This window comes from Lolium rigidum, chromosome 1 (genome assembly GCF_022539505.1).
Source record: "Lolium rigidum isolate FL_2022 chromosome 1, APGP_CSIRO_Lrig_0.1, whole genome shotgun sequence".
Classification (NCBI taxonomy): domain Eukaryota; kingdom Viridiplantae; phylum Streptophyta; class Magnoliopsida; order Poales; family Poaceae; genus Lolium; species Lolium rigidum.
The window spans coordinates 85,407,869-85,420,465 of NC_061508.1; positions in this window are offsets into that span (position 1 = coordinate 85,407,869).

Here is a 12,597-nt window from a genome sequence, read left to right on the forward strand (position 1 = left end):
AGCATCATCAGAACTAACACCAGAAAATTGTTCTCTCATAACAAGATTCAGTAAATCAGGTTTAATTTCAAAGAATTCTGCTGTAGTAGCAGGTGGAGCAATAGGTGTGCATAAGAAATCATTATTATTTGTGCTAGTGAAGTCACACAACTTAGTATTCTCAACAGTACCCATTTTAGCAGTAGTAAATAAAGCAAACTAAGTAAAGTAAATGCAAGTAACTAATTTTTTTGTGTTTTCGATATAGTGAACAAGACAGTAAATAAAGTAAAGCTAGCAACTAATTTTTTTGTGTTTTTGATATAGAGCAAACAAAGCAGTAAATAAAATAAAGTAAAGCAAGACAAAAACAAAGTAAAGAGATTGGAAGTGGGAGACTCCCCTTGCAGCGTGTCTTGATCTCCCCGGCAACGGCGCCAGAAAACAGTCTTGATGCGCGTAGATGACACGTCCGTTGGGAACCCCAAGAGGAAGGTGTGATGCGCACATCAGTAAGTTTTCCCTCAGTAAGAAACCAAGGTTATCGAACCAGTAGGAGTCAAGAAGCACGTTGAAGGTTGATGGTGGCGGAGTGTAGTGCGGCGCAACACCAGGGATTCCGGCGCCAACGTGGAACCCGCACAACACAATCACGCGTACTTTGCCCCAACGTAACGAGTGAGGTTGTCAATCTCACCGGCTTGTCCGTAAACAAAGGATTAGATGTATAGTGTGGATGATGATGATTGTTTGCGAAGAACAAGTAAAGAACAATTGCGATGAGATTGTATTTCGGATGTAAAGAATAGGACCGGGGTCCATAGTTCACTAGTGGTGTCTCTCCCATAAGATAAACAGATGTTGGGTGAACAAATTACAGTTGGGCAATTGACAAATAAAGAAGGCATAATAATGCACATACATATATCATGATGAGTACTATGAGATTTAATCGGGGCATTACGACAAAGTACATAGACCGCTATCCAAGCATGCATTTATGCCTAAAAAGTCCACCTTCAGGTTATCATCCGAACCCCTCCAGTATTAAGTTGTAAACAACGAGACAATTGCATTAAGTATGGTGCGTAATGTAATCAACACAAATATCCTTAGACAAAGCATCGATGTTTTATCCCTAGTAGCAACAAGACATCCACAACCTTAGAACTTTCCGTCACTCGTCCCGCATTTAATGGAGGCATGAACCCACTATCGAGCATAAATACTCCCTCTTGGAGTCACAAGTATCAACTTGGCCGAGCCTCTACTAGCAACGGAGAGCATGCAAGAACATAAATAACATATATGATAGATTGATAATCAACTTGACATAGTATTCAATATTCATCGGATCCCAACAAACACAACATGTAGCATTACAAATAGATGATCTTGATCATGATAGGCAGCTCACAAGATCTAACATGATAGCACAATGAGGAGAAGACAACCATCTAGCTACTGCTATGGACCCATAGTCCAGGGGTGGACTACTCACACATCGATCCGGAGGCGATCATGGCGATGAAGAGACCTCCGGGAGATGATTCCCCTCTCCGGCAGGGTGCCGGAGGCGATCTCCTGAATCCCCAGAGATGGGATTGGCGGCGGCGTCTTTGTAAGGTTTTCCGTATCGTGGCTCTCGGTACTGGGGGTTTAGCGACGAAGGCTTTAAGTAGGCGGAAGGGCAGGTCAGGAGGCGTCACGAGGGGCCCACACAGTAGGCCGGCGCGGCCAGGGCTTGGGCCGCGCCGCCCTATTGTGTCGCCACCTCGTGGCCCCACTTCGTTTCCTCTTCGGACTTCTGGAAGCTTCGTGGAAAAATAGGACCCCGGGCGTTGATTTCGTCCAATTCCGAGAATATTTCCTTACTAGGATTTCGAAACCAAAAACAGCAGAAAACAGAATCGGCTCTTCGGCATCTCGTCAATAGGTTAGTGCCGGAAAATGCATAATAATGACATATAACGTGTATAAAACATGTGAGTATCATCAATAAAGTAGCATGGAACATAAGAAATTATAGATACGTTTGGGACGTATCAGACTCCTCCTCCTTCGCCTCCGATTTCTTCCCCGTGATGCACGCACCTCCTCCTCGAGCGCCTTATACACCAGCTTGGGTCCGCCCTGTCCGGCTACTCTGGTTCATGAGGTGGTTGAGTACTGGCGGTGTGGTGATGGCGCTGGTGTGGTGTGGTTGCTGTATGGTTGGGCTGGTCGTGGGACGGTGTCGGTGATGTACTGCTCGCGATGGTGGTGATCTGGTGATGTGGTGCTGCGGTGACGACTACTTCATCCTCGACGCCGGTTGGATGGTGTCGCGAACGCAACCCCGGCGTCGATCTCGTCTGCACCTCTACAGCATGGTGAGCTAACTTCTCCACTTCTCTGCCTATGGTCATATGCTACACTATCCTGCTTGGTGTATATGTGCCCCAAAAGTGTTATAGTGGAACTAAATATTGTGGCTAGCTTTCCTGGTGGCTTCTGCTATTTTACTGTTATTGTCAAAACTGAATGTTAAATTCAGTTGAGGTGGTATAATGTTATGCCTCTATTTGGATGATTAATCATCCAGGCATGAGTGGCTGGTTGTATTACTTTTACTGATGAAACTGAATATACTCTACAACATGCACTATTGACTTGATGCTTGGTTTGGGGTTTGACTATGATAAATTGATGCCCCATTTAATTCATGGTTGAATTTAAGCAATGAATTAGAAGTACTATTGCTCGGAGGATTTATTTGGTGGATTTTTGGTGAACTTATGGTTTGCTTATGATGCTGCGATTGATGGGAATGCTTACTAGATAATGTGCACACATGACTAGACCTTGTGGTTATGTGGATGGCTTGCTTATACTTAAGCCGATGATTTTGTAGCTTGATTTATTGTCTTTTCTTCTTCGCATAAGTGCCCATGTGCTTCTTACCAACCTATCTACCCCGTGGTGCCTCAATGAGTGTGCACAGGGTATGAATCTGTTAGAGTGAGACCCGGTGTCTGTTGTGCTTGTGTAAAATAGGAAATAGACATTGATCATAGATGTATGATCAAATGATGCAATCCGTCCAGCTCAAACTACCGATGTTGCTTGAGTTACTTTTAATGGACAGATATATGTTTGCGTTAGCCGATGATGCAAAGGCTGAGGCATTGTTGGATAATAAGAACAGTATACTCATGTGCCTTAAGTTCTCTCGTGATGAATTTGAATAGCACTTCTATTCAAGACTGAGAGAAAACAATCCTTCCAACCCTCCTAGATGATTTAGTGTGGTATACTTTTCTGGGAATAGATTTTGTATGCTCTTATCCTGAATAGGATGTATACCTGATTCCACCTCCTGAATACAATGTTTATAGATCTGAAATACTTCTTGTTCTTGTTGCTCTTCACCTCCTTGAGTTGAGCCTGCTCCTCCTGGCTCCTGCTATGTCGCCACAATCGTGTTTCTTGATCTAGTTTGGGTTTGATGATGAGCTACTACTACTCTGATTTGTTCTCAGATAGTCAGATGGATATATGAGGTTTTGGATGAAGAATAGTTGCTTTTCCTGGGTGTTCTTAGACTGGTCGATGGGTGTGAGAAGAAATGTTGTGCTTAGCAACTGTTTGGGTCTGCAAGTAACTTGCTTTTATATGGTGGTCTGATGGCGTGTAACTCACACGTTCGTTGGGAACCCCAAGAGGAAGGTATGATGCGCACAGCAGCAAGTTTTCCCTCAGAAAGAAACCAAGGTTTATCGAACCAGGAGGAGCCAAGAAGCACGTTGAAGGTTGATGGCGGCGGGATGTAGTGCGGCGCAACACCGGAGATTCCGCGCCAACGTGGAACCCGCACAACACAACCAAAGTACTTTGCCCCAACGAAATGATGAGGTTGTCAATCTCACCGGCTTGTCTGTAACAAAGGATTAGATGTATAGTGTGGATGATGATTGTTTGCGTAAAACCGTAGAACAAGTATTGCGGATTATATTCGTTGTAAAAGAATGGACCGGGGTCCACAGCTCACTAGAGGTGTCTCTCCCATAAGATAAATAGCATGTTGGGTGAACAAATTACAGTCGGGCAATTGACAAATAGAGAGGGCATAACAATGCACATACATGATATGATGAATATTGTGAGATTTAATTGGGCATTACGACAAAGTACATAGACCGCTATCCAACATGCATCTATGCCTAAAAAGTCCACCTTCAAAGTTATCATCCGAATCCCTTCCAGTATTAAGTTGTAAAACAACGATACAATTGCATTAAGTATGGTGCGTAATGTAATCAATAACTACATCCTCGGACATAGAATCAATGTTTTATCCCTAGTGGCAACAAGTACATCCATAACCTTAGAGGTTTCGTCACTCCCGCATTCACGGAGACATGAACCCACTATCGAGCATAAATACTCCCTCTTGGAGTTAAGAGCAAAAACTTGGTCGCAGCCTCTACTAATAACGGAGAGCATGCAAGATCATAAACAACACATAGGTAATAGATTGATAATCAACATAACATAGTATTCTCTATCCATCGGATCCCGACAAACACAACATATAGAATTACAGATAGATGATCTTGATCATGTTAGGCAGCTCACAAGATCCGACAATGAAGCACATGAGGAGAAGACAACCATCTAGCTACTGCTATGGACCCATAGTCCAGGGGTGAACTACTCACTCATCACTCCTGAGGCGACCATGGCGGTGAAGAGTCCTCCGGGAGATGAATCCCCTCTCCGGCAGGGTGCCGGAGGTGATCTCCGTAATCCCCCGAGATGGGATTGGCGGCGGCGGCGTCTCGGCAAGGTTTTCCGTATCGTGGCTCTCGGTATCGGGGGTTTCGCAACGAAGGCTTTAAGTAGGCGGAAGGGCAACGCGGGGGCCACACGAGGGCCCCACACGCCGTGGCCGCGCGGCCAAGGGCCGGGCCGCGCCGCCCTGTTGTGTCGGCGCCTCGTGGCCCCACTTCCTTCCCCCTTCGGTCTTCTGGAAGCTTCGTGCAAAAATAGGACCCTGGGCGTTGATTTCGTCCAATTCCGAGAATATTTCCTTACTAGGATTTCTGAAACCAAAAACAACAGAAAACAAAGAATCGGCTCTTCGGCATCTCGTCAATAGGTTAGTGCCGGAAAATGCATAATAATGACATATAACGTGTGTAAAACATGTGAGTATCATCAATAAAGTAGTATGGAACATAAGAAATTATAGATACGTTTGGGACGTATCAGACTCCTCCTCCTTCGCCTCCGATTTCTTCCCCGTGATGCACGCACCTCCTCCTCGAGCGCCTTATACACCAGCTTGGGTCCGCCCTGTCCGGCTACTCTGGTTCATGAGGTGGTTGAGTACTGGCGGTGTGGTGATGGCGCTCGGTGTGGTGTGGTTGCCGTATGGTTGGGCTGGTCGTGGGACGGTGTCGGTGATGTACCGCTCGCGATGGTGGTGATCTCGGTGATGTGGTGCTGCGGTGACGACTACTTCATCCTCGACGCCGGTTGGATGGTGTCGCGAACGCAACCCCGGCGTCGATCTCGTCTGCACCTCTACAGCATGGTGAGCTAACTTCTCCACTTCTCTGCCTATGGTCATATGCTACACTATCCTGCTTGGTGTATATGTGCCCCAAAAGTGTTATAGTGGAACTAAATATTGTGGCTAGCTTTCCGGTGGCTTCTGCTATTTTATCGTTATTGTCAAAACTGAATGTTAAATTCAGTTGAGGTGGTATAATGTTATGCCTCTATTTGGATGATTAATCATCCAGGCATGAGTGGCTGGTTGTATTACTTTTACTGATGAAACTGAATATACTCTACAACATGCACTATTGACTTGATGCTTGGTTTGGGGTTTGACTATGATAAATTGATGCCCCATTTAATTCATGGTTGAATTTAAGCAATGAATTAGAAGTACTATTGCTGGAGGATTTATTTGGTGGATTTTTGGTGAACTTATGGTTTGCTTATGATGCTCTGATTGATGGGAATGCTTACTAGATAATGTGCACACATGACTAGACCTTGTGGTTATGTGGATGGCTTGCTTATACTTAAGCTGATGATTTTGTAGCTTGATTTATTGTCTTTTCTTCTTCTGCATAAGTGCCCATGTGCTTCTTACCAACCTATCTACCCTGTGGTGCCTCAATGAGTGTGCACAGGGTATGAATCATTAGAGTGAGACCTCGGTGCTGTTGTGCTTGTGTAAAATAGGAAATAGACATTGATCATAGATGTATGATCAAATGATGCAATCTGTCCAGCTCAAACTACTGATGTTGCTTGAGTTACTTTTAATGGACAGATATATGTTTGCGTTAACCGATGATGCAAAGGCTGAGGCATTGTTGGATAATAAGAACAGATACTCATGTGCCTTAAGTTCTCTGTGATGAATTTGAATAGCACTTCTATTCAAGACTGAGAGAAAACAATCCTTCCAACCCTCCTAGATGATTTAGTGTGGTATACTTTTCTGGGAATAGATTTTGTATGCTCTTATCCTGAATAGGATGTATACCTGATTCCACCTCCTGAATACAATGTTTATAGATCTGAAATACTTCTTGTTCTTGTTGCTCTTCACCTCCTTGAGTTGAGCTCAGCTCCTCCCGGCTCCCGCTATGTCGCCACAATCGTGTTTCTTGATCTAGTTTGGGTTTGATGATGAGCTACTACTACTCTGATTTGTTCTCAGATAGTCAGATGGATATATGAGGTTTTGGATGAAGAATAGTTGCTTTTCCTGGGTGTTCTTAGACTGGTCGATGGGTGTGAGAAGAAATGTTGTGCTTAGCAACTATTTGGGTCTGCAAGTAACTTGCTTTTATATGGTGGTCTGATGGCGTGTAACTCACACGTTCGTTGGGAACCCCAAGAGGAAGGTACGATGCGCACAGCAGCAAGTTTTCCCTCAGAAAGAAACCAAGGTTTATCGAACCAGGAGGAGCCAAGAAGCACGTTGAAGGTTGATGGCGGCGGGATGTAGTGCGGCGCAACACCAGGGATTCCGCGCCAACGTGGAACCTGCACAACACAACCAAAGTACTTTGCCCCAACGAAACAGTGAGGTTGTCAATCTCACCGGCTTGCTGTAACAAAGGATTAGATGTATAGTGTGGATGATGATTGTTTGCAGAAAACTGTAGAACAAGTATTGCAGATTATATTCGTTGTAAAAGAATGGACCGGGGTCCACAGTTCACTAGAGGTGTCTCTCCCATAAGATAAATAGCATGTTGGGTGAACAAATTACAGTCGGGCAATTGACAAATAGAGAGGGCATAACAATGCACATACATGATATGATGAATATTGTGAGATTTAATTGGGCATTACGACAAAGTACATAGACCACTATCCAACATGCATCTATGCCTAAAAAGTCCACCTTCAGGTTATCATCCGAATCCCTTCCAGTATTAAGTTGTAAAACAACAGACAATTGCATTAAGTATGGTGCGTAATGTAATCAATAACTACATCCTCGGACATAGAATCAATGTTTTATCCCTAGTGGCAACAGTACATCCATAACCTTAGAGGTTTCTGTCACTCCCCCAGATTCACGGAGACATGAACCCACTATCGAGCATAAATACTCCCTCTTGGAGTTAAGAGCAAAAACTTGGCCGGAGCCTCTACTAATAACGGAGAGCATGCAAGATCATAAACAACACATAGGTAATAGATTGATAATCAACATAACATAGTATTCTCTATCCATCGGATCCCGACAAACACAACATATAGAATTACGTATAGATGATCTTGATCATGTTAGGCAGCTCACAAGATCCGACAATGAAGCACATGAGGAGAAGACAACCATCTAGCTACCGCTATGGACCCATAGTCCAGGGGTGAACTACTCACTCATCACTCCGGAGGCGACCATGGCGGTGAAGAGTCCTCCGGGAGATGAATCCCCTCTCCGGCAGAGGTGCCGGAGGTGATCTCCATAATCCCCCGAGATGGGATTGGCGGCGGCGGCGTCTCGCAAGGTTTTCCGTATCGTGGCTCTCGGCATCGGGGGTTTCGCGACGAAGGCTTTAAGTAGGCGGAAGGGCAACGCGGGGGCCACACGAGGGCCCCACACGCCAGGGCCGCGCGGCCAAGGGCCGGGCCGCGCCGCCCTGTTGTGTCGGGCGCTCGTGGCCCCACTTCCTTCCCCTTCGGTCTTCCGGAAGCTTCGTGCAAAAATAGGACCCCGGGCGTTGATTTCGTCCAATTCCGAGAATATTTCGTTTGTAGGATTTCGAAACCAAAACAACAGAAAACAAGAATCGGCTCTTCGGCATCTCGTTAATAGGTTAGTGTCGGAAAATGCATAAATACGACATATAATGTGTATAAAACATGTAGATATCATCAATAATGTGGCATGGAACATAAGAAATTATCGATACGTCGGAGACGTATCATGGCCTGATGTTGCCTTTGGTTGACAACACATCCATGCGTTGATAGCACATCCATTCAGACATGTGTGTGTGATGTGTGCTTGCTAGGATGTCAATGCTGGCCTGGTTCGGCTCCCCTTGTGGATGAGCTGTCAACACCCGGATTTTTAAGTCCAGATGCCTATTATGCCGTACATCGCAATCCCAGGAATAATGTTTTTGCGAGACATAATAGTAAGTAGCATAGAGTCATCATTTATTACAACACATATTGTCTTACAACCATAGATCACATGATCCAATATTACACGAATATATTGTTCAACATCACAAATAGTAGCGGAAGCGAAGTAGTAGTGGACTATTTATTCCACGAAGTAACGCTTGACGTTAGAAGACGATCCTAGTTATCGTAGACGTCCTGTTGTCCGTCATCCTGATACTGGTGCTCTCCTTCATAGTCTGGCATTTGAATAGCCAGGGCAAAGCCATGAGTACTTTAAAGTACTCGCAAACTAACACTAGAGTAATTACTTATTAAGTGTAGTAAGGGGGTGCTAAGCTCTAGGTTTATTTGCGTAAAGCCAAGTTTTAGTTTGGTAAACATTTAGTAAAGCCGTATCATGTGCTAGACTATCTCAAGTGGGAACATTAGTGTCATTCCCACAACTCATATTGATTTACCTCAATATCACCTTTCAATTCACCATTCCTTTTTAAGATCAAAACACTATTATGATAACGGAGATAGTATGGCCTTTCCAATTGTCCGTAACCGTGGACACGGCTATTCGAATAGGTTTAACACTCGCAGAGGTTGTACTCTTGTGCCACAACTTTTGATTACATCCGTCGAGGATAACCCCGAATCATCGTAACACAAGTACGCGGATCATCAACCATAACCTTTCACTTATATATGCTAGTATGAGCACCTCTTCCCATGAGCTTGGCCTCCCGGTGAAAACCGCAGTCAACCCGGGAACTGCACAGGGCTTGGGCCGTACATTCACCTCATATTCCACACTTAACGGAGGCAGCCTCGGCGTAACCCCTATGATGCTTGTTTAGAGGGAACCCATACTAAAATACACAAGTTTCTAGTTAAGCCCTACCCATAATCAGGTATTGTGGGGGTACTTGTATAATTGGAAGGGTATCGCATTCAAACCCAATCATCAATTTTATCAAAAATCACCATCTTCTCTTGTTCAAATCCACCTCCACTTCACTTTCTTTCAAAGTCATTTCACTTCACCATGTTCCCATCTAGAGTAGTCAATTTTAATTGATTAGCACTAGCAACTATATGAGGGGTGCTATCTAGCTTTGAGTTGTGCTAATCTACTCCAAGTATTGTTCTACTCTAGACCAAGTGAATCATAAATCAAAAATTACTTTGAAATAAATAAGCAAAAGTAAAAGTAAGTAAAAACATGGGATAGGTAATACATGAAGGTAAAGTGTGATGGTGCCTTTGCTCTTGTAGAGCTAAGCACTTGTGTTTAGCAAGGGTTAGCTTGCCTTGAGCTGAGTAGTTATCGAAGTTCTCTTCTTCTTCCTGAGAGTAGGCCTCCTCCTCTTGGTATTCCTCGGTACTAGCGTCTATATACGAATACGAGGTATAAATACTAAACCAAGCTCACATACTAAATTAGAAACACTCAAAATAGTCCACACACTAATCCTATCATCAATCAAGCATGGCATGGTGGATTATTTGATGAATTCTTATTTAGGAGAAAAATAATTTCCTCTCATTATTCCTATTTCTAAAATTTGGTATTTAGATCCTTAGAGGAAATTAATTTCTTTCCATTACATCTTATTAAGATTTAATCTCTTCATATAATAATCAGGTATGAAATATAGGTTGACAAAAGTCAACATTTCATATCTATTATATGTGAGTCTAATTTAATTGAAGTGCTACACTTCACATAGTTTAAATACTTAACATTTAAATGAATTAAAATCTCTAAGTAATAATTATCAGAGGTTCATTAGCCTAAGTCATTCCCTCTCGGTTGTATTACTTAGGATCAAGATTTAAATGAGAGGGTAGTTCTCATATTACTTATTGCATTTGAATTTCAAGTTTAAATGCTCTAGAATTGACTACATAGCCATTTAATTTGATCTAGTCCATGATCATACAAATAACATATCTATATTATTGCATAATCCATTAGAGGACATCATTTGAGATTTATTAGAGTTGGAATCAATTCAAAATCTATTATGGTTGAATTTTGAATAAAGTTTGAATGTTCAAAAGTCCCTGTCTTGTCTTTTTTATCAAATTAAATCTACTTCGAATTTGGAGGTGGGACCAGTGGCATTAGTTAGATAAATTCATGGGCTTTCCAACGGTATAAAGTTTGCTAAATTTGGTTTGGCAGATTTCAAACTATTCAAATTTTACTAAACCATCTGCAGCACATTTGAATTAAGATTAAATCTAAATTTGAATCTTGGGCTTGGGCGGGAAGCACTACTGGGCCGAAACGGGATTTAAATCTACTGCGCAGCCCAACAAGCATCTGGTGCGCTTGGGCCGCACTGACGAGGTGGGGGCCACCCGTCAGTGTGTTATAACACAGCGAAACGGTATGATCAATTTAGGCCGTAGGATTAGAAGGGAGATCGACGGCGTGTGAGCGTCGTCGTCTCCGGCGAGAGGCGAGCTCACTGGCGGCGAGCCTAGGGGGTCTGGAGAGCCTACCGAGGCCGTTGCGGTGTGTCCGGCGAGTATGCGCGGAGAAGTGGTTGTCGACGAGGAACAGCCTGGTGCAGCGGCGGCGCTCGGGGAGGCTCCAATCGAAGCAGAGCTTCCGCGAGCTCCGGCGGTCTTGAGCTCGCAATTCGAGCAGCTCCGGCGGCGACTGGTGAAATTGAGTGGTGGAGGAGGTTCAGTGAGGAGAGGGGAGTGGATGGTGTGAGGAATGGAGGAGCCGATCGCCTCTATTTATAGGGTCGAGGGGTGGCCGCGGGGTGCTGAGAAGGAACGACCATGGCGCGGCTCCTGTGGCGAGCGAAAGGGCAAGGCGAGGACTGCTACGGCTAGCTGGTGTGCTGGCGATGCTCAACCTGTATCGAGGCAGAGAAAAGGGTGATGGGAGGGCTCGAGCGCTTGCAGGGTCTGTGGCGCGGCGTGCGGCCGAAAGTCGACGAGGACGACGGCGACGGAGCAGGGGCAGGCTAGGGATGGTGTCTGGCGTGTAGAGGGCGGGGAGGCGGTGCTCGACGCAGGCGTAGCTTGGCCAGAGGAGGACGGAGGTGCTCGAGCGCGTGGTGTACCGGGCGATGCCAGAGCGCGGTCACCGCGCGTGCTGGCACGTCCTGGCGAGTTTTGGGCGAGCGCGTTCCGGCCAATGCCGTGCGTTGGCGTTGCTGGGGCGTGTACCCTCGTCGTCCTTGAGTGTTGTAGATGCTCCAGGACAAGAGGATGAGTTGAAATGGTGGCCAAAGGTGGAGATGCCAAAGGTGGCCGGGTGTGCATGGCATGGAGCATCTCCTCTCACTTTCTCACTTTAATCAACCCAGGCAAGTACTTGGCTATGTGCAGGGATCATAGAGAGGCACTTATCATCCCAGTAGCAAAGGGGTTTAGGCCAAGAACCATTGGATAATAGCATGTAACACAAAATGGAAAACATGCCTGCCAAGTGTTTGATTAAATGGCCGCAAGAACTTTTTGTTTGAATTTTGAAATTCTTTTTGGTGGATCTCATTTATATAATTAATGTGTTGGATTGGTGGTGGTTTGGTTCAATTTGGAGTTGTTTTGCAAAATGTCAAAAGTGACATGATCTTCTCTTTATTTCAACATCACTACTTGTCACCTTTATACTGGTCAACCTAGTCAACTCTGGCCATGGTGGTCAACATCAAAGTTACTCACCTTGACATGGTCTTGGATGACATGGCTTTGGTTGACCAAGTTTAGTTCAAGAGTTGAGAGAACCAGAGAGGTAAAGTAGTGAAGAAAATATTTTTGGGCCAAGTGACCATTATCATATGTAAGATGAATTTGAGATTTCCTTGTGTTTGATTCTTGATCCAAGGATGCAAAAGTGTGAGTTTATCATATCTAAGTATTTTAAAAGCAAGGGGGCAAGCAATTATGGCCTAGGGTGAAGATTTGCATTTTGGCATAATGTGTATGTAAGTGAAATATGGGTTTTTC